Source organism: Mustela nigripes, chromosome 15 (genome assembly GCF_022355385.1).
Source record: "Mustela nigripes isolate SB6536 chromosome 15, MUSNIG.SB6536, whole genome shotgun sequence".
Classification (NCBI taxonomy): domain Eukaryota; kingdom Metazoa; phylum Chordata; class Mammalia; order Carnivora; family Mustelidae; genus Mustela; species Mustela nigripes.
The window spans coordinates 63,491,091-63,512,476 of NC_081571.1; the positions used below are offsets into that span (position 1 = coordinate 63,491,091).

The window sequence follows — 21,386 nt, forward strand, 5'->3', positions numbered from 1 at the left end:
AAGTCGAATGAGAAGGAAGTTTTCTTTTTCTTTCCTGCTTTATTGAAATATAATTGACACAGAGCACAGTGTCAGTTTATGGTGTACAATGGAATGATTTGATATATGAATATATTGCAAAACTACTGAGCCGGGTGTATTTTCTTCGTTTATTTATTTTCTTTTCCCTCGGTGGACACAATGAATTCAAAATTTTAAAGGTAGAGAAAACTATTCTATAAGAGACCGCATGTATAGGTACTTCAGTCTTGAAAATGGTAGAAATTATCACTAAAGTAAAAAAGAAACTTATTTATGAAAAGATTCAAGGCTTTAGAGAAGAGGAAATACCCATGTGAAAGGAAAATGAAAGCTATGCTAAAGGAACAATAACAACAATGGAATATGGTCTAGTCCTTTAAATACAGGAATGGAAGGAGGCAAATATTTGGTTATAAATTGTGAGGCTGGTATTAACAGCATGTTCAGGGAAAATTCCAGAGAGTGAACTGACTCAGACAGATGATTATAGCAACCTCTGAAAGCTGAGAAACAAACCAATAATGGAATCAACTGGGGAACCTCTTCCAAATGGATGAAGCAATTACTTAATATGTTTACACCAATGAGGAAAATTTAAGCAAACAATAAACAACATTTGTCAGATTCTATTCAGTGTGTTGTAGAGTGATAGAATTTGTGTGTGAAGATGAAAGAGAGTAAGAATAGCACATTTAATGAAAAAGCAAGACTACAAAATGTATAGATTTATGTTTTAAGGGAAGTACTAAGAAAAAATGTGTAAAAAGCAAGTCAAGGTATAGTCCATCTTTGTATTAGATACTATATCTATAATAAGTAGGGTAACTATATAATTTATTTTCCAAACATGTACTGTTGTGGGAGTGAAAGATAATTATGTAAATTCAATAAATATAAACTAGGATTGACCTGGACAAACAAATTGAATGTGTGGTTCTTGTGGTGACAGAGAATGCATTTTATAGTTAAGTTATCATATAATTATTATATAATTTAAGGTAATTAAAGTATTCTTCTCAATGGGGTATCAGGGTGTATGATTCTTATAAATAATACATATTTTTGGCAGTCAAATAACTAATTGGCATTATAATTCTTATTTACCTCCATTAATCTGAAAAGAGAAAGATGTTTGGAAGATGCATTTATGAAATGAGAAGCGCAGAGAAAGCAACTGTGCTATGTGTCCAGCTTGTGTGCTAAGGATAGGTCTACTAGGGAGATTTGAGATAAAGAGATCTCACCATCTAAAAGTCAAGGTGAAACAATATTGATGGTAGGAGATAGACCTTAAAAACTCAAAGGCCATTAGAGCAAGACAGAGTGAGAACATACCTGGGAGACTAAGTGACTAGGATTGTTAGTAATGTGAAGCCAAGAAAATTGCCAGATGATCTTAGTACAGAAATGGTCTGTAATACTCTGAATAGAAAGAGATTCACAGAGAATGAATCAGCCATGCTGGCTGGATATAGACATTCTAACTTTTAGATGTAACTTCAGTTTCATTATAGTTTATAAGAAAAAAAATAGAAACACTACTACTGTGAGCACAGACATCATTTGAAGATGTATTCAATTTCAAAAGGCCAATCACTGAAATAAAAGTGACATATTTGAAGAAAATAAAAACAAAACCTAATAAAAGGTTTGATCATTTCCACACACCTAAAAAGCAGACAGTTTCATTCAAATAGCTTGTCTATGCTATTTCTGATTCTTACCATGATCCAGGTGGTGGTCAATTATAAGATTCCTTGGACTTTCATTATTAGTACTTGGGTTTTCATTAGTTTCAGACTTCTTGGAACTTATGGGTAGAGGGAATGAGAACACCCAATTTATAAGAACCACTTTGCATATAAGAAGAGCCAAAACTGTCATTAACTGAGTTAATTATGTTATTATTGAAGAACAAATTAAAATAAATATCATTAAAGATATTGTCAATAGGCTAAGATGTTCAGCAGTTAAGAAATTCCTAGTAGTACCAATGACTTAGCCTGTGTTTATGATATCAGAAAAAGTATGGGTAACAACTGAAATATTTATTTGAGCAGTCAGCTATCCAACAGACAGAATATCTGAAAGCCCCAGGCAAGTCAAAAACAACAAAAGTAATTGCTAGAGATCTATTATTATCACCAATTGTTCACTTCTTACCTCCCTGCAAAAAAATTTCTTATTCTCTCCCACTGCCATGTGACTTGTCACATCCCTATTCCCTATAGGAGGAATACACTTCCTCAACAAATTGATATTGTCTTTGGTCATTTGATTGGATTTGGCCAATGGATTATGAGCATACATCAATGATATCACTTACAGATAAAATTTTGAAGGGCCATTTTCCTTTGCCATGAGAATGACATGTTCCAAAAGGAAGCTGTTCCTTCAGCGCAGAGCTAGAAATGAGACAGAGTGACGAGAACCAAGTTACAGGTGTGAGACAATGTAATGTCAGTTAGATATAATGATGTGTATTTGTAAGGCTCAATGTAATGTGTAATGTAAGCCAGTGAAGATTTAGGATTCCTTCCTTCCTTCTTTTTCTTCACCAAAACAGAACTAATACAAGTAAACTTCAAATGAGTGGTAGATATAGGAAAGTTAATTGCAACTCAAAGGAAAGGGAGTAAATATATTTTCTTTTTAAATTTTGTATTGGTGTGGTCTTGCAAAATAAAAAGCTAATAATGCATCAAGACTTATGAAAAAGTTTAGTGAGCCTAAAAATCTACCAAGTCTGTTAGCACTTATTGTCATAAGGGAAATACCCACAAATGTGGATTCCTAGCCAATGTTCTTTATTCTCTGGTATTAAAAATTAAAAATTGGTTTTATTCCATATCATTTAAAAGAAGTTGTCAGTGCAAATTTCTGTGCGTTGAAGATAGGCAGAGGACATGAAGAGTTCTATCAGAAACTTTAGCTAGCTATATGAACACTTTCAAGAACAAAGCTATCTTTTGTTAATGGAGAATTTTGAGATCTCTTGTTAATATATGCCAACCAGAAACCATAGAAAGACTGGAAAATACCAATTTGTATCTTGGAGGCATTTAGGAAAAATAATGGTTAATCTAACTGGGAGGAGCACATCTTTCTCAATAGGAAAAGAAGTTGGACTTTGGAAGTATTATAACTATTAACCTTGATGCAACAATAACTGCCAATATTACAATCATTGTAATTAAGTGTGTGAGAGAGAAGACATCTGTAGAATGTCTGCTGAGGGCTTTGCTATGGGAAAATGAAGTGTAGATGGTCAAAGACTCACTGTTTATTGAAGGACAGTACCATAAACCTAGAACTTGGTTGATGGTGGTGGTAGGAGTGACAACAAACTTCAAAACTAATATTACTCCATCAATGGCTTAATCTGGGTACATTTTTAGAAGGACCAATCTGTAATAACTCTTGTCAAGTGGAGATTTCTATATGAAACTATTGGAGAGGTTATGGTCCGGCCAAGGGCACAGAGATCACATGAGAATATTGGCACACCATCGTAAATGCATTTCATCTCTAAATTGGAAAACTTTGCCAGTTCTGATACATGATAGATAGACAGTAAGGTATGCTGATGGGAGTTTAAAATTTGATGAATACATAAGGATTTCAGAAGTTAATGCCATTAAAATAACCAGGAAGGAAATCATGGGTCCCAGGAATTCAGTTGGCTTGTGTCAGGAGGCTAAATTAGGTGTCCTATAATATGATAGTAAAGAGAAGGTGCTCTGATGACTATAAAACTTTCTATGAATCTAGGGGCAAATTTTATTTTTATTTGGTGAATCAACAATCAGCTTGCAATCCAAAATGGGTTGAGCATAGGCAGTAAGATATAGGATATAGCTTCAAAATTACAACAAAATACAAGGAACAAAATGCATGAGGCATACTAAGACAATTGTGTAGATAAAGCAACACTGACATAGCAGCTTTTTCATTGCATTAGAAGGAGGCCTAATGTTCCCAGGTTCTTGTACAACAGTCCTCTATCACTAACACGAATTAACTCTGGCTTTGCTTCAAAAAAAGGAGAACCCACAAACATGCCGTCATTCAGGCCAGTAACAATCAATAATTAGTCTTCAATTCCTCACAAGGGAAAAGGCTTGTGGAATACTGACACATTTTTGAGCCCCAAATATTTTCATATTCAGGGGTAAATGTAAGGCATGAAATTATCAAATATACATATTATCAGCTGGGAGGCTGGGGGTAGGGGAGCAGACAGTCTAAAATGAGAAACTATCCCCAGCAACTCACTGATTGTCAGGAAAAACAGGAGGAGCTGTGGCTCAAGATGTCAAGACCCTGATAGCACATTTTTTTTTTTAAGATTTTATTTATTTATTTGACAGAGAGAGATCACAAGTAGGCAGAGAGAGAGAGGGGAGAAAGCAGGCTCCCTGCTGAGCAGAGAGCCCGATGCGGGACTCTATCCCAGGACCCTGAGATCATGACCTGAGCCGAAGGCAGCGGCTTAACCCACTGAGCCACCCAGGCGCCCCCTGATAGCACATTTAAACTAAACCATCTTCCTACTGATAAATGGGACTAGCATTTTATTTTTATAATAGCAGTAGTTTCTCCAGAATGGATACAAGCTTTCCTCCCCAAAGATTAATCTATTAGTGTCAGTGTAGAGATTCTAGCTTCTGGACTTCCATACAGAAGACTTTTCTTCACAATTATTTACTTAAACAATGTGTCCACCTTTAGAGTAGAAAACTTCAGGGGATGATTATATATATATATACACATATACATATATGTGTATATATATGTATGTGTATAAAATTATGTATAAATTTTATATACATATAAAATATATGTATAAAATTATATATTGCAGTGAACCGAAAGCTGTTGCAAAATTGGAAAGCAAAAATCATCTGAATAGGGTAGAGTTAACCTTTGAACAATGGGGATTTGAACTGTGCAAGTGCCCTTGTGTATGTGGATTTTTTTCATTATAGTACCATACTATAAATGTATTTTCTCTTCCATATGATTTTCTGAATAACATTTCCTTTTCTTTACCTTATTTTACTATAAGAATCCAGTATATAATACATATAACACACAAAATAAGTGTTAGTGAATTGTGTGTGTTATCAGGAAAGCTTGTAGTCAACAGTAGACTACCAACAGTTAAATTTTTGGGGAGTCAAAATCTATGCAGAAGTTTGCAACTGCATGAGGGGTTGGACACTTAATGTCCACTTGTCCAAGAGCCAAGTGCATTTAGTTATACTATTCTGTTTTTTATGAAACCTAGACAAAACCAGGCTATTGGCTTTAGGAGCTGTTTGAAAATCTCTCCCTCATTGTTCTTTATATATTCACAGGGCATGGAAGTCTTATCAAGGAAGGTTCCTAAGGTTACTACAAAAGCTGTCCAAGGGGGCGCCTGGGTGGTTCAGTGGTTTAAAGCCTCTGCCTTCAGCTCAGGTCATGATCTCAGGGTCCTGAGATTGAGCCCCGCATCGGACTCTCTGCTCAGCAGGGAGCCTACTTCCTCCTCTCTCCCTCTCTGCCTCCCTCTCTGCCTACTTGTGATCTCTGTCAAATAAATAAATAAAATCTTAAAAAAAAAAAAAAAAAAAAAGAGCTGTCCAAGAAGAGTGTCCACACAGACCCAGTTCAAGCCAGGAAAGAAGTCCATCTTTGTAACCCTGATGCCCTTTAATCTCCTTCAGTAACTTCAGCATCCTTTGAAGAGCTGTTGAATCCACTGAGTTGATGAGTATTTTCTCAATATTCAAGAGTATGTATTCTTATACATGTTCTCTTTTTTAAGATTTTATTTATTTATTTGACAAAGAGAGAAAGAGAGAGCACAAGCAGGGAGGAGGGGCAGGCAGAGGGAGGGAGAGAAGAAGGCACCATGCTGAGCAGGGAGCCTGACATGGGGCTCGATCCCAGAACCCTGGGATCATGACTGAGCTGAAGGCAGCTGCTTAACAGACTGAGCCACCCAGGCACCCTTCTTATACATAGTCTTGTACATTACAGGACTATAAACATACAGTATATACTGTTATAGTAATATAGGTATACATTAATATATATATATATATATATATATATATATATACCATTATACTCAAGATAGATATAAAAGAAATATAGTAAATATTGACTGAATCAAAGACAATACATATTCAAAATTGATAGCAAAAAACATTTTATAAACTTGCCAAATAAAAATTGGACACAGCATTCTGGGAGAGTAATGAAAATATAATAAATTGGTGGTTTTGTGGGCTACCTATCATTTCTATGGACCTATCATTTCTGTGGCCCATAAAACCTCCTTCTTTCCTATTAATTCATTTCACATTTTCTGCACCAATCTGTTTCTTTCTTTTCTTTCCTGCTCATTGGGGCTTACTTTATTTTGATTTGGTATAAATTGTTAAAGAATGAAAGTAACTCCAGGGTCATTCTCTTAGCAAGTGGGCCCCAAATCTTGTTTTTACCTGTCCACAAAAATTTGCCATTATTCACTACCTCATTTCATTGCCTACACCAAGAGATAGGATGGTATTAGTGACCTGAAACTGAACTTCTAAGATTCTGGAAACTGCTGGGATGTCCCTTGTTCTTCTGACATGTATGTATCCCTAAACTATTTAAGCTGAGATTTGTACCTTTGTATTCCAAATAAAACACATTAAAGTCTAATGGGATTTCACTATGGGAGAGCCTGAAAGAAGATTGTCTAAATAACTTTAATGTTAACACCAGGAAAATTTATTTAAATATAAAAAGAATCAGATCTTTCCTTTCATATCTTGGTATAGCCAAGAAACTCCTGGACTATACTAATCTATTTTTTTTTTAACTGCAGGTACCTCTTAGGGAACATCCTCCAACATGACAGAGTAATTCAAACTCCTTGTCTTAAGAATGTATGAGTGGGTATGACATGGTATGAAAAGTGATCTGACTCAGATGAAGGAATATAAATTAGAATACAAATTTTAGAGAAGTTATATGTTTGTTTCAAACCCACATGGCCAAGACTAATTTTTATAGGAGAACCTGGGAGAGGAAAAAAAAAAAAATCGACTTTAATAAATGTTGCTGAAATTTGGGATTTATAGCCCTTTAAAAATTCAAGGACTTAATTGTGAGTAAAGCAGACATCATTTTGCTGTCATCAAAAACTGCAGTCTCGTGGAAGAACCACTTATTAAAAATAAGATGATAAGTGTTACGACGAAGGACAAATGCAGTGTGCTGTAAATGAACAATCTTAGTCTAGATAAATGTCCTCAGCGTTTGCTTAAAAATATAACTTTGATCTTCTCATTGAAATCTAAAGAATGAAGTTTAGCTGACCAAAAAAAAAAAAAAAAAAAGAGAGAGATAGAGAAAGAGAAGTCAAAATGGGTGGAGCAGAAGGAACAGTTTGTGTGATGGCCTAAGGCAGGATGTACTGTTGCTCACTAGAGGAAATGAAAGACAGAGTGAAAGAACAGAAAAATGTTAGAGATAAAGCTAAAGAGTGAAGTGCAAACCAGATAATGGTGGGCCTTGCACAGGTTAAAAGTGGGGAAGCCACTGAAAAATTATAAACAAGAAAGATGCAGTCAGATTTGCATTATCAAACAATTGTTTTTCCTGTACTATAGAAAAAAAGATTTGCAGAACAGAAAGAAAGTGGGACCATTTGGAAGGGTGTTGCATTAATTCAGGGAACAATAGGTGATCCCTTGGATTAGGATTTTGGCAGAAAAATTGTTGAGAGATGCAGAGTCTGAGAGCTATTTAAGGAGGCAAAATCAATAGAGCATCAGACCTCGCTGATACAGGGGACAAGAGAGATGGGAGAGTGTCTTAAAGGATTCTCAGGTTTCCAACTTGTCCAATTGGATGGATGCTATTATCGTTCATTCAGATAGGAGCCATTAGAGGAAGACACTGGAAGTTCACTATTGAACATGGAAACATACAAATAGGCAGTTATCTGGACTGCAGACACATATGTACATATTTCTCAAGACGGAAGCTATGGGCATGGGGTGAACACTTAACTGAAGGACGCTGAGTGAGAAATATCATATGACCTATGACAAACTGCAAAGAAATTCAACAGTGAGGGATTGGATAGGAAAAAAAAAAAGGACCACCCATGTGGTTAAGAAGGGAAAATTAGAGCATAAGAGGAATGCCAGGAGAGCATGGTATAGAATAAACCAAAGCAATACGCTGTTGTTTTTATTACTGTTGTTATTATGAATATTAGTTTATTTAGAGACAGTGGTTTAATGTTAACTCAGAGATAGTACAAAGTGTTTCTGAAATAATAGGTAAGGGGAAAGTTGAAAAACATTCCCCAGACTTAGAGATACGAAGAATGGTGATGCAAAAAGGAAGAGCTCTTTAAGCAGAGGGGAGAGTAGACAGATTGAAATGGAGCAGAGAATGAAAGCATGCTGAAGCAATCTCTTTCTTTCCTTCTTTTTTAAAATTTTCATTTAAAAAAGTATTTAGAACACATAAAACAAGGCAACATTTATTCTTTCTTCTCGTCTTCCCGTGTGGGGTCCATTGGTGGCTCCTCCATTGTTGCTCTCTTAGACAGCCTTACTACCACTGGGCTCCTCCTCAGCCATCTGGTCCACCCCCTCCTGCCCACTCTCATTGTCTTCGGGAGTAGGTGTGCCTTCCTCAGTGTTCTATTGGCTCTCTGTCACTTCTACCTCCTCTGTCTCCACTGGGATACGCTTGTGCTCTTTCTGTTCCGCAATCTTACTAGCAGTTTGCTCTCCCTCAGGAACCATGCTGCTCTGACGGCCTTCTACTTGCTGGGCCATCTCTCTCGTCTTCCCTTTCCTCCTGTGTTTTTCGAGCCTGTTCCTCTGTCTGTGCAATTTCAGGGGCAATTTTTTTCCAACCCACATCTACTTTCAAACTGCACCCACTTCTATGTTCATTGTTAGAAGAATCTATTCTTTCCAGGAATTTCGTCTTCTTTTCCTGGTATTGCTCCTCTGCTTGAAAAAGTTCAGCTTCTAGTTTTTGCTGTTGAGCTATTAAGGACTGGACTTGCCTTCTAGGTGTTGTGGCAGCCGACCAAAAGTCTGACACCACACTCTTCCTGGGGATTTCACTGATGAGGTGTTGGTGTCTCTGGAAATGGACAGTGACTGTATGATTTGCTGAAAGCCATCATCATCATCATTTGGATCTTCTGCAGAATGCTCACATATGGTTCTCCTTTCTCCATGCGAGGCTGTCTCTGTCGACTTTCTTCGTCCAGAGCAGCTTCTATATGACTTTTTGCATTTATGTAAGGAGAGTATGCAGGGAACTTAAAATAGACCTTCATAGATTTATGTTCTGCTTTGTATTCATTCACATAGTCTCATTTTTTTTCATTGGTGAGATCTTGCTACATGCCACCAATAATCTGGCCCAACTCCCACACCTTTGGGTCAGGGTTGGAAGCTTTTACTTGGTCCGAGAACTTTCTGCTGTATCTCATGTGAGGCATCAGCTGAGTATCTGGTGGACTTGGGTGTTTTGAAATGGTAATACCAGAGGATGTTGAGCTGGCTGTCGGCGGCTGAGATCCCTCTCAGCCTGCAGTTGTTGTAGGGGTGAGGACTGTATGGACTGTATCCCACAAATCCAGGTGTGCTGGACATTTGTGTTGCAGGAGCTAGGATGGGAAGTGGGGCATAAGATGGTGTTTTTGACATTTTGGAAGATTAAGTTCTCAGTTCCATAAGAATGAATCTGAGATATGGTGGGCATAAAAAGTGCCCACAGCTCTGCCTTCATTTCCCATTGTGATGATGAAGAAATTTCTTAAATTGGGCCCTGAAGGTAAGAATACAGGGTGGTAGTTGGGTAGTAAATTGACCTTGGAAAAAGGATTTTTTTTTAATTTTTTTTTTTTTTTTTTTTTTTTTTTTACAATTAGAAAGATTCCAGCCTGTTTCAGCACCAGTGGGAAAAATATACTTGATCTTAGCCAAAAGTCTGAGAAGCGATACCAGTGGAAAAGATAAATAGTAAGACATAATATACAGAAAAGTGAGTGATCTGGCCAAGAGGAGGCAGGGGTAGCTAAATGCAGAATTTCTTTGTTCCTGAGAAGAAGTGCAAAAGAGAGGCAGGTACATATCCTAAAAGTGAATGTTTAAGTCACTCCATAGTTCTTTCTAAATGTTCATATAGATTAACTCACTCAATCCATAGCCATACATAGGAGAAGCACTGATTAACCACATTTTATGGATAAGAGATTAAGTAAATTATCAAAAACCAGTTTCATAGGGAATGCAACCAGGAAAGAAACCTGGAAAGATTGACTCCAGTGTCAAGTGGTTCGCCATTACCCTATGTCATCTCTCTATCTGGCCGTACAATCTTCCAGCTAATTTGTGAGAACTCTGAGGGAAGCCTGTCTGCCTCATGACCTCCACTGCCTTTTAGTAAAGACAAATTGAATCCTTGAAATGAAATACATATTAGTCCAATACTTTAGATAAACAAAATTTTAGAAGAGATGAGAAATGACCTCAATTTTATTTATAGTAAATGGAAAAAGACCAAATTTGAACCCAAATCTGTCTAAATTTAAAGCCATTGACCTTTTCCCTTGCCAAGATGAATGATTTTCAAGTTCTGGTTGAAAGCTGCTCTCTTGCTGATCACAGTTACTCCAAGATTAATCTCTCAACCCTAATTTAAAAGAAAGACTTTCTTTTTTTTCCCCTTTTCCCCTTTAGAGCCTACTACAGTAATTTAAATTTGTTGCCCTCCTCAGTGCTCCCTATTACCCCATACCTATTTCAATCACAACACCCATCTTTGCATTGTAATAATCTGGTTAATTATGAAACAAGATAACTGTTAACACTTTTTTTTTTTTTTAATGATAAAGTCTACCAGCTGCTAAACTTAGTCTTGCTGAAAATAACCAGGAGCAGATCTTGTAGTTTATCAAACATTACTTAATTCAGTGTCTCAGCTTTTCAAAGGCTTTGGATAGATGGTATGAAATCCTAGGACTTTGACAAAATCAAAGTCTTAAGTTTGTCTTGAATGGCTGCAATCTGAGACCCAATGCTACAGTAACATTTTGTGTGGAGAAAAGGAGCCGCGTCTTATGTTCTTCAGTAAAGAAAGACCCCCCCCCCATCCACCCACCCAGTACACTAGAGGAGGTTCACAGGATGGGGTGTGTACTCTGAGCTGATTGGGGCGTGGTGAGGTTTGCTGATTCTTGTGGGGATCTTAGTCTGTATCTAAGACTGGAACACTTCTGAGGCTCACTGACAATGGCTGAACATCGGGGTAGGCAGGTAATAATAGCTGAACATGGGGGAAAGTAATGAGAAAAATCTGAACTAGTCCTCACTTAGAGTGAACAGGAGTGAACAGGTTTCATCTTCTTTACCGGTCAGGACCAGGTCTAGGAAATGTGTACTCTTTGACAGTGAGAAATGTGTACTCTTTGACAAACCTCTGATTCTCTTACCCTGGCACTGAAAGCCACGCCCCCACTCCCTATCTACTAACTGATGCAAATTTCTTGGACGAGCCTGTGGCAGGACATTGTAAAAGCTAAAGGAGGGGTTAACTGAGAAAATAAAGATCATTAATAGCTAACCAGGGCAAAAGGATTTTCTTTTGCTAACTCCTACTCCAGTGTGTGAAGCCCCTGTAGATTTATTTTTGCCCCTTCTGTCTTGCAAACATCTGCTCAGAGTGGATCTTAATTGCATAAGAAAGACAGGATGAAGTGTAGCATATGCATTTTTACTTTGGGTGGTAGGCTCACGTGGCTCTATCTCTAAATGACTGCAATGGCTATTTTGTGGGACTTGGAACACAATGCTAGGAATGTTAAAGATATTACCTCGTTTAATACTTACAGAACTCTGTATGATATGTACCTGCTATTTGTTAAAACCTGAGACTTTGGCATTAAACTACGTGGACAGCATCACATAATTATATTGATAAAATCAGTATTGAATCAGACTTAAAATACAAGCAGTTCAGTTACAGAAACTGTACTCTTAATCCTAAACAGTTTTGTGCCTTGTCGAATGGACCAGGCTGAAACTGTTTTAAGTGGACTGTGGGTAAAGCAAAATGTCCTTCACTATCAATCTTTTAAGCATAAAAGCCTTGTATCATCTCATAGGTAAATTATATTTTAGACACAGAAAAAAGATAAGTTAGGAAATTAATACTAAAATTTCAACGCTGCTTCAGAACTGTGGTTTTTGAAAATATATTTAGTAACTTCAATAACCTATTTTTTATTTTGCATCAGTAATTTGGAAGAGACAGTATGGTTAGAAACTGTGTAATTTGAAAATTAATCTTAGCCAGTAGTGGATAAACAATGCTTATTGAGCTTTTCTTGAAGGAGGACAACATCATTTAACTCTTTCCACGGCCTCTTTTTCCTAAGCCATACACACAAGTGGAGAAATTACACAAATAAAAATTGGTCGGTAGCCTGTAAGTCTGCCCTGAACTGAATTAAAAAAATAAAATATTCTTGTATAAGGTCTAAAGATGTCTTACACCCACCCCCTCCCCAACACCCTACTCCGTCTTTCCTTCTTTTTTTCTCTCCCTCTCAGATATAAGGTACGTGGTCCTAAGCAGCGGAGGTACCACACAGCGGCTGTACCCTTGCAGAGGTCAACCAGCTGCTTTTGTATCTTCCCGCATTTCCAGGGAAGAAAAGCATTGTGCTGTGTTTTGAATTAGAGTATGTCACCAGGAAATTACTGAAAACTAAAAATTATAATTCAGATTAAGATAAGGGGAAAATTAATTGGACACGAATCAATAGTCGCTTAGAAATGACACATCTTTTTCTTTATAGTTTTCTTCCTTCTGGTCTCTGTCCAATCCTTCAGGCCGTCCCCTTTCTCCTTGATTAAGCACTGAATCCTGAGTAGGCTGCACACACTGTCATAGGTACCTACCTCTTGAGGAGTTGAAGTTTAGCTGAGAAGGAAAACATAGGCAAATACATTGCAGAAGAGGGTAAAGTGTTTTACATAAAGAAAATATTGCACAGTGGATGTTCAGTTGTATCTCCTAGCATTTCAGAAAAGGTGGTGTTGTTCTGAATCAGCATTGTTTGATGATTGAACACTAACAGAAGGAAATGAAAGGGTGTGATTTTTAACTCAAAACTAACATTTAAATTGTTGTATTTTGGATCCCAGAAACTAAGAGCTAAATTTCATCCCCTTCCCAACTGGAAGCAGGTGATTTGATCAGGCAAATCCAGGAAGAATTTTTTTTTTAAATCTCTTTTTTTATAAAAAGGTCTGTGCCATATTTTTCCATTTCAATGATTATTCTAATGGAGAAATTTTGATGATGTTTAATAAATGCCATTACCTACATTGACATAGCACTATAGATCTATGTTGACATTCTTTCTGAAACCTTTCAAAGTGAACTAATTAAATAATTTGATATTTTCAGTAAAGTTCCGTTATTTCAAAGCATTCTGAAAGCATGTTTATAGCAAATTATGGAAGACTAATTCTAACTAGGATTGGTCTCCTAATGATTAATTCTGTGTGCTTTCCATTGGCCTAGTGTTAGGCCAATACTAGAGGTTTTTGCTTTTCAGATTATTTTTAACATAATGCCTTAGGTGATAGTTTGCCTTCACAAAGTCCCACAAACTAGGTGGCTTAAACAATAGATTATTATCTCACAGATCACAATAGATTATTATCTCACAGCTCAAAGGCGTGGACAAGTTTGTTTCCTTCTGAGGGGTGTACAGAAGGATGGGTTCTAGGCCTTTCTCCTTGGCTTGTAGATGGCTGTCTTCATGTACACATGTTCCCCTGATGTGTGCCTGTGCAAAAATTTCCACCTCTTATAAAGATACCAATTATATATGATTAGGACCTACTCTATAGATCTCTCATTAACTAATTACATCCCCAACATCCTATTTCTAAATAAAGTCATTTTCTGAGGTATTGAGAGTTAAAACTTCAATGCATAATTTTTGGGGAGGGGTGCTCTATGTAACCATTGACTACCATTGAGTCTTGTAATTCAGTCCTTCTTTTAAAAAATGTAGGAATAAATTCAAAATAATGTCCTGATCTTTGGATCTTTGGCATCTCATTAATATACAGACAACAAATGAACATTTTTACAGACCAAGTCTACTTTTCACTGCCCATAAATGATCACAAGGCATTTTTTTTTTCTACAGTATCCCTTGTACTCATGTGGACATTGGTAATTTAGACCTGATGATTTAATATGCAGTATAATACCAAATAGGTCTTGTTTAGTTATGCTTTATGTCTGGATGTTGGGGGGAAGGGAGATAGATGTAGAGGGGTTATCATGTGTTTGCTGACTGAACAAATTACGTTTTTTGTTTTGTTTGTTTGTTTGTTTTTAAAGATTTTATTTATTTATTTGACAGACAGAGAGATCACAAGTAGGCAGAGAGGCAGGCAGAGAGAGAGGAAGGGAAGCAGGCTCCCCACTGAGCAGACTCAATCCCAGGACCCTGAGATCATGACCTGAGCCGAAGGCAGAGGCTTAAACCACGGAGCTACCCAGGAGTCCCAGTTTGTTTGTTTTTAAGTAGGCTCCACACTCATCATGGAGCCCAGTGTGGGCCTTGAACTCAGGACCCTGAGATCCAGACCTAAACTGAGATCAAGGTACTGAGCCACTCAGGTCCCCAACAATTAACTTTTCAGTTAGTTTTGGTTCTGGCAGATTATTTCCAAGATTACTTCCGGATTATTACCTTGAAAATGTCCTGTATGGAATATTTTGCTTTCTCTCACCCGACTCAGCCCCCAAACTCCAAACCTGCAGACTACATAAATATAAAACAAATAATAATTTTATGTATAAGTTAAAGCTCTCTTCATAGTTTTAATAGTGTTTTTACCATATTGACTTTATCATCTAAGTTGTAGTAACTTTTCGCTTTAGCAATGTATCTTTTAGGATGGAAGCTGAAGATATAAAAATATAAAAAAATATAAAAAGACCAAGAGGAAGAAATCAGAGGTGGCAAGGCCCTGGGTATGAACCAGGGCTGGACCTCTTTCTCGCTTTGCCCTGGCTTGCAGAGAAAGACAACTTTGTGTAGTGTGACGATGTTTTCCCATCACCTCTTCTTCTTCCCCGTTTATGACTCTTAACATTTTGTTTATGATTGCGTTCAATATTATTTTTAAATCTTTTGTTTATTTCTCAATTCAGTATCTTTATGATCCCTTTTTTCTATAACTGTGTTCTTTTATATACATAAAATATCTCAGAAAGCAGTCTTTATTACAGCTTAATTAAGCAGAAATTAAGACAAAGTACACAAAACATTTTCCCAGGCTCTTCAGTCTGGAATGTAGACTTCATGCTGACCTTAATCCAATGTATTTAAAATTAAGCCCAAGCTTTATTTCTGGACCTTATGTAATTTCAGAGATGAATGTTAGTAATGTAACATAGATTGATTTAAACTCATGTTCTCTCAGGTTATAAAGTCTGTCAGGGATGAGACTGAAACCTTACGCATTCACTGCTTTTACTATGAGCAAATTGCTCAAATTCTACAGACTTCAGTTCTCTTACTTGCAATATAAATATAATAATGACTACTTCATAAGTCTGTGCAGGAGTTAAGAGAGATGACAAATGCAAAGTGCTGGAATGTTGTTTTTTTTCTGTAAGTGCTTAGTAAGACTGTTACCAAAAGCCTCAAAAATTTTTCTCTCCCAGGCACCTGGGGTTATACCTCTACCTTCTGCTCCAGTCATGATCTCAAGGTCCTGGAATAAAGCCCTGAATCAGGCTCTCTGCTCAGTGAGGAACTTGCTTCCCCCTCTCTCTGCCTATCTCTCTGCCTACTTGTGATCTCTCTGTCAAATAAATAAATAAAATCATTAAAAAAAAAAAAAAAAAAAAGCTTTTCTCTCCATCTTCTCAATTCAAACCATCTAAGAACATTCTCTTTAGCAAGTCACTTTTATACCATGTCCAGGCATAAAAATTATCTCACTAAATTTCCTTTTCATTCCAAGGGCCTGATCTTAGCTTGCTTTCTTAAAAATCTTGTGAGTGGTTTTCAATACTTGTATTTTTCTCTCTGAGCCTTGGTTTATACATCTATAAAATGGGGATAATAATCATGTCTAACAGCACTATTATGACTGGTTTTGGAAAGTAAATTATAAAGCACTATACATATATATATATATGTGTGTGTGTGTGTGTGTGTGTGTGTATAGTGCCATACATATAGGCATTATATATTAGGCACTATATAACATAGGCACTATATTATTAGGATATATATATATCCTAATATATATATAAAATTTTATAAAAATTTTTATATAAAATTTATAAAATTTTATATAAAAAATTATATATATATATATATATAAAATTGATGGCCACTTTTTGTTCCAATATAGTAAAAATAACATGTAAGCAAAATGGAGTGTGAGGGACAGATGAAGCCAGACTTTTACCCAGAAATATTGAGAAAAATATATGTGCCTACTTAGTTAACAAGCATAAATTAATACATAAGTGGAAGCTCTCTACCAATCACCGTGATTTCATCAGGTGTTATTGTAGCAGATTTGACCTAAGTTAGCATTACAATTCAAGCCATGTGTGCTTATCTATGTAATTATGAACATTTCAAGGTTAATTTCTCCAAAATTACATTTCTCCTCGTGTGTATTTTTTAATGTATAAATGGTTACCAGACAAATGGGACACACATTTGAGCTTTGTCCAACTTTACATATCAGGCTTGGAACCTTGAGTCACTGATGTATACATTAGTCTAATATATATAAACATGAGGGTTATTATCATTTTAAATATAGATGCTGTTGTGTTTTTAATACTCAATAGTACATGAAGTCATTTTTATTTAGGTTGAGAATTGGGGGAACATAACTTCTTTCCTAAAAACTAGAAAATCAAATTTGCTCACTGAGTAGAAGTGTTACTGAATATATCTTTCTTCTTCATACATATATATTTTTCTTCATATATATTTTAAGTATTAGTTTGTAAAATCTATCAACAGTTCTAAAATAGCATTTCCAAAGTATAGACATACTCAGTGAACCTTGAGGATAAGCTGTAATTGATGGAGAAATTAAATGCAGAAATTTCTAGTAAAAATTAGTGAAAAATGATTGTGTATTTATAGTTATTTTATTAACTTGTGTAATGTTTTTTATTGAACAAGAATGAAGTTGTCCAGGTTTCAAAAAGAAGGATCAGAAACTGGAATCAAATATAGTTTATTTATGTTAGATATATATGTATCATAAATAATTATATGTATTTATGTATTACATATAAATATATATTTATATATATAATAAAAACTAAGAGAGTCAAGGACATTTCAGAACTAAAAATGGAGAACCCACTCATGGTAACAGTATGAAGTTAGAAACAAGACTTAGTAGGTATTAACAAAGGAATGGCTTATAAAATTAGGTCAATTCATTTGTTAATTGCTTTTTCTTTTAAAAGGTCTTTTGGGAGACTTTAATATAATAGTTATTTTAAGAATAAAATACCTTTCTTCTCCCATTCTCATATTTGATCATTAAATTTTTTAGTATCAAGGGAAACTTATTATTTGCACTTTGAATCAGCTAAATTATATGAATAAATTATCTGTAACAAAGAGCTCACATGTTTCTAGACATAATATCTGTCATGTTAATGAATTCCAAAATAAGAGATGATTTGGAATATATATACATATAGATTATATGATACTTATTTTCTCTTGCTTTCCAGTTGTCTACATGGGTTATTAGGATATGTAGGTCCAAAAATGGAATGAATTGTTTTGGAATTCACCATAACATGTTTAATTGACATGCTTAAGGAGAGTACTGATCTTCTGCTAAAATTATTAAGAATAAACATTAATGATAGCCATGAGGAAGCCAAGATATTTATATTGGTATCTTCTCAGAAATACCATATATAACAACATTTAGTATTAAAGATATAATGTCTTTCATGAAAACCCATATTGTGATATCATTATAATAAAGAAAAAAAGAAAGATTGAAAATAACAAAATCTGTATACAATATCTATCTTTAATGTTAGTAAATTATAATTCATATTATGTATTTAGTAATAGATCTGCTTTAAGTAGTTCCTCACTTCCAGGATTTAAACTACATGCTCAGGGACTCTCTGTCTTATCCTTGATTGTGTATTCCAATTACACAGATCAGGACCTGTCACTAAGTCAATATGCAATAAATGGCAACTGATAATTAACATTCCCATTTTTATAAAATTGAACAAAAATTTAAAGAATGTACAATATGAGCAAGTTAACTGTTAATAAAACTACCTGTTAGCATTAATTAAAACTTTAAAAACTGCATTTATAGGCATATATATCATATTTTTTGATATATATGTATTTTAAAATTTTTGCAATAAATTGCAATACATAGAAAATGCATTTGTGGACACCTGGGTTGCTCAGTCAGTTAAGTGTCTGCCTTCTGCTCAGGTCATGATCGCAGGGATCCCGGGATTGATCCCAACATCAGGCTCCCTGCTTGGTGAAGAGTCTGCTTCTTCCTCTTCCTCTGCCCCTCCCCCTGCTAGTGCTCCTGTGCTCTCTTGCTCTCTCTCTCAAATAAAGAAATAAAATCTTTCAAAAAATGCATTTGACATTAAAAATAGGATTTATTATTGACCTTAGGCTTGGCTCATTTTGTGCCATATCTCTTTTTTGGCTCTTGTTCTTCCTCTTATTGTAGATAATAAAAAATAGCATGTATATTTTGATCATGAAGGTGGCTTCTCTAGTTATTTTTGTCTTTTAAGTGACAGATATTTTTTGCTGTCTAAATGGAAATAGACTGTCTTCGGAATTAGTGAGTTCTTTTTACTGGAACTATAAAAAACAAAGCTGGGAAATATATAATTTTGTACTGGATATACTGAGAGAGAATTTGTACATTAAGTATGAAATGATACAGGAAATGATTTTCAAATTGCAGTCCATGAATTTCTAGGGATTCTTTTCTGATTGTCAAGGGTTCTTTTGGGGAATGGAGGAAGAGCCAAGCAGAGAGTGCTCTGGGGCCTTCAATTTGTTTTAAGCAGGGCAGATTGATATTAACTACTTTAGGTACTGGGATTCCACAAAGGATTTATCCTGAAGAAAGTAGTACATGGTTATTTAAGTTTAATAACCACTGCATTAAAAACTCCTTGAGGTCCTTTTAAATTGGTAGTCCCATAATTCAACAAATATACAAGATACAGGTATCATTTGTTTGTATACATAAGCTATTATCACTTTCCTCTTTGAGTATATATCCCCATCCTTGAAGGAGAATTATATTACCCTTCTCCAGTGAATCATAGAAAATGCAGGGTTTGAAAACACTGTTTGAAGTAGTTTTCAAAATCCTTACTTGGCTATATTCATAGAAACATTAAAAATCTGTACAGTAAACTATGTATAAGAATAACATCACAAAATATATATACTCTTTAGTAAAACAAATACATATGCATACATTTGACAATGAATGAAAAGATATTCTAAATGGGTAATAAGGAATTTTAAAACTGTGAGGTAATTACACAATACCTACTACTAAGGTAATGTGTGGAAATGCTATTCATTTTTAGTAGTTGGTTTTCATTTTTATTTTTATTTTTTTTAGTGGTCAGTTTTTGAACAATTTCAAAATTTTAGAAAAGTAGTAAGTACAACACAAAGACTTTTTTCTTTTGTTTCTTTTTCTTCTCGGTCTCTCTCTTTTTAAATACAGGACTCACTACTGCACTCCTTTCCAACCACACTCAAAGACTTTTTTTTTTTTTTTTTTTCTTAAAATGTTGAGAGTATATTGCTAAACTGATGCCCTAACAACCCCAAATGCTTTAATATATATCTTATAGTTATGTACATGGCTCTCACATAATCACAGCACAAAAGTCACAATCTGAAAATTAACACTGATATGTCATATCCAGTTCATCCTTAAATTTCATTCAAATTTTGTCAGTTATCTTTACATAGTTCTTTGTAGCAAATTGATCAGGTTCAGAGTCATTGGTGGCATTCCCTTGTCATGACTCTAGTTTCCTCCAAACTAGAATAGTTCTGTTTCCTTGAGTTTCATGATCTTAAAACTTTCCGAGTATAAGAAAATCATTTTGTAGAATGTTTCTCCATCTGAGTTTGTCTGATGCTTCTTCATGATTATCTATGCATGATTATCTTTTCCAGAAAAAACACAGAAGCTGGGCCACGTTCTCTTTGTGCCTTAGTAGGTGGCATATGATTTTTATTTTTTCCTAATACTGATGATGATCACTTTGAATGGTTGGTTAAGGTGATAGCCAGTAGGGTTCTCCATTGTAGAGTTACCATCTTTTTGCTTTTGTAATCGACAAGTATTTTGTATACAAGTACATTGAAACAATGTAAATAGCCACCTTCCTCATCAAACTTTTGACTCCATCTATTTGTTTATATATATCAGTATGGTTCATGATTATTATTCTGTTTAGTGAGTTAAATTAAATAATATTATTTATTTAGCCAGAAGAAGAGCCCCTTTAGCCTTATCACAGTCTGTGATCTCTCACACTGGTCGGGTTCTAACACCCAGCACCTGTAAACCACTCTAGCCCTCTGTGCCTCTCCAGCTCACACGCATTTGTCCACATGTCTTAATCGCTGTGCCACTGAAAAAAAAAATTACCTTTATTATTTAAAGTGCTGTGATCTCTGGGTGACTCAGTTGGTTAAGTGTCTGCTTTTGGCTCACGTCATGATCCTTGGGTCCTGGGATCAAGTCCTGCATCAGGCCTCTTGCTCAGCGGGGAGCCTGCTTCTCCCCCTGCCTGCTGCTCCCCCTGTTTGTGCTCACTCTCTATTTCTCTCTCTCTCTCTGACAAATCAATAAATAAAATCTTTTAAAAATAATTTTAAAAAATAATAAAATGCCATTTTGTTACTGATTTAGAAAGTTAAATACTTTTTAATAAACATTTTTGGGTTCTTTTAGAAACCAATGATTAGGATAATGGTGGTGGAGGTGGTGTGTCTGTAGGTGTGTGCATTTTCTCCCAATGAATAGGTGTGTTGCAGTTACAAATATTCTCTCACTCAGATTTATAGAGAACTAAAATTTGAAAAAAAAATAGAAAAATACCATTGTGTAGTCAAATTTGAATATTAGCTATCAATCTACTGCTCCTTTGATAGGAGAGCCCTATTTCTACTCACAGCCTAAAAACATTAGAATCATCTTTGAATTCTCTCCTTTATC

At 35.4% G+C, this 21,386-nt stretch overlaps 1 pseudogene; it reads right to left on the reverse strand.

The window, feature by feature from the left end:
• Nucleotides 1-8,557: 8,557 nt before the first annotated feature.
• LOC132002798 (SWI/SNF-related matrix-associated actin-dependent regulator of chromatin subfamily E member 1-like) lies at nucleotides 8,558-9,746 on the reverse strand (annotated as a pseudogene).
• Between the last annotated feature and the right edge of the window lie 11,640 nt (nucleotides 9,747-21,386).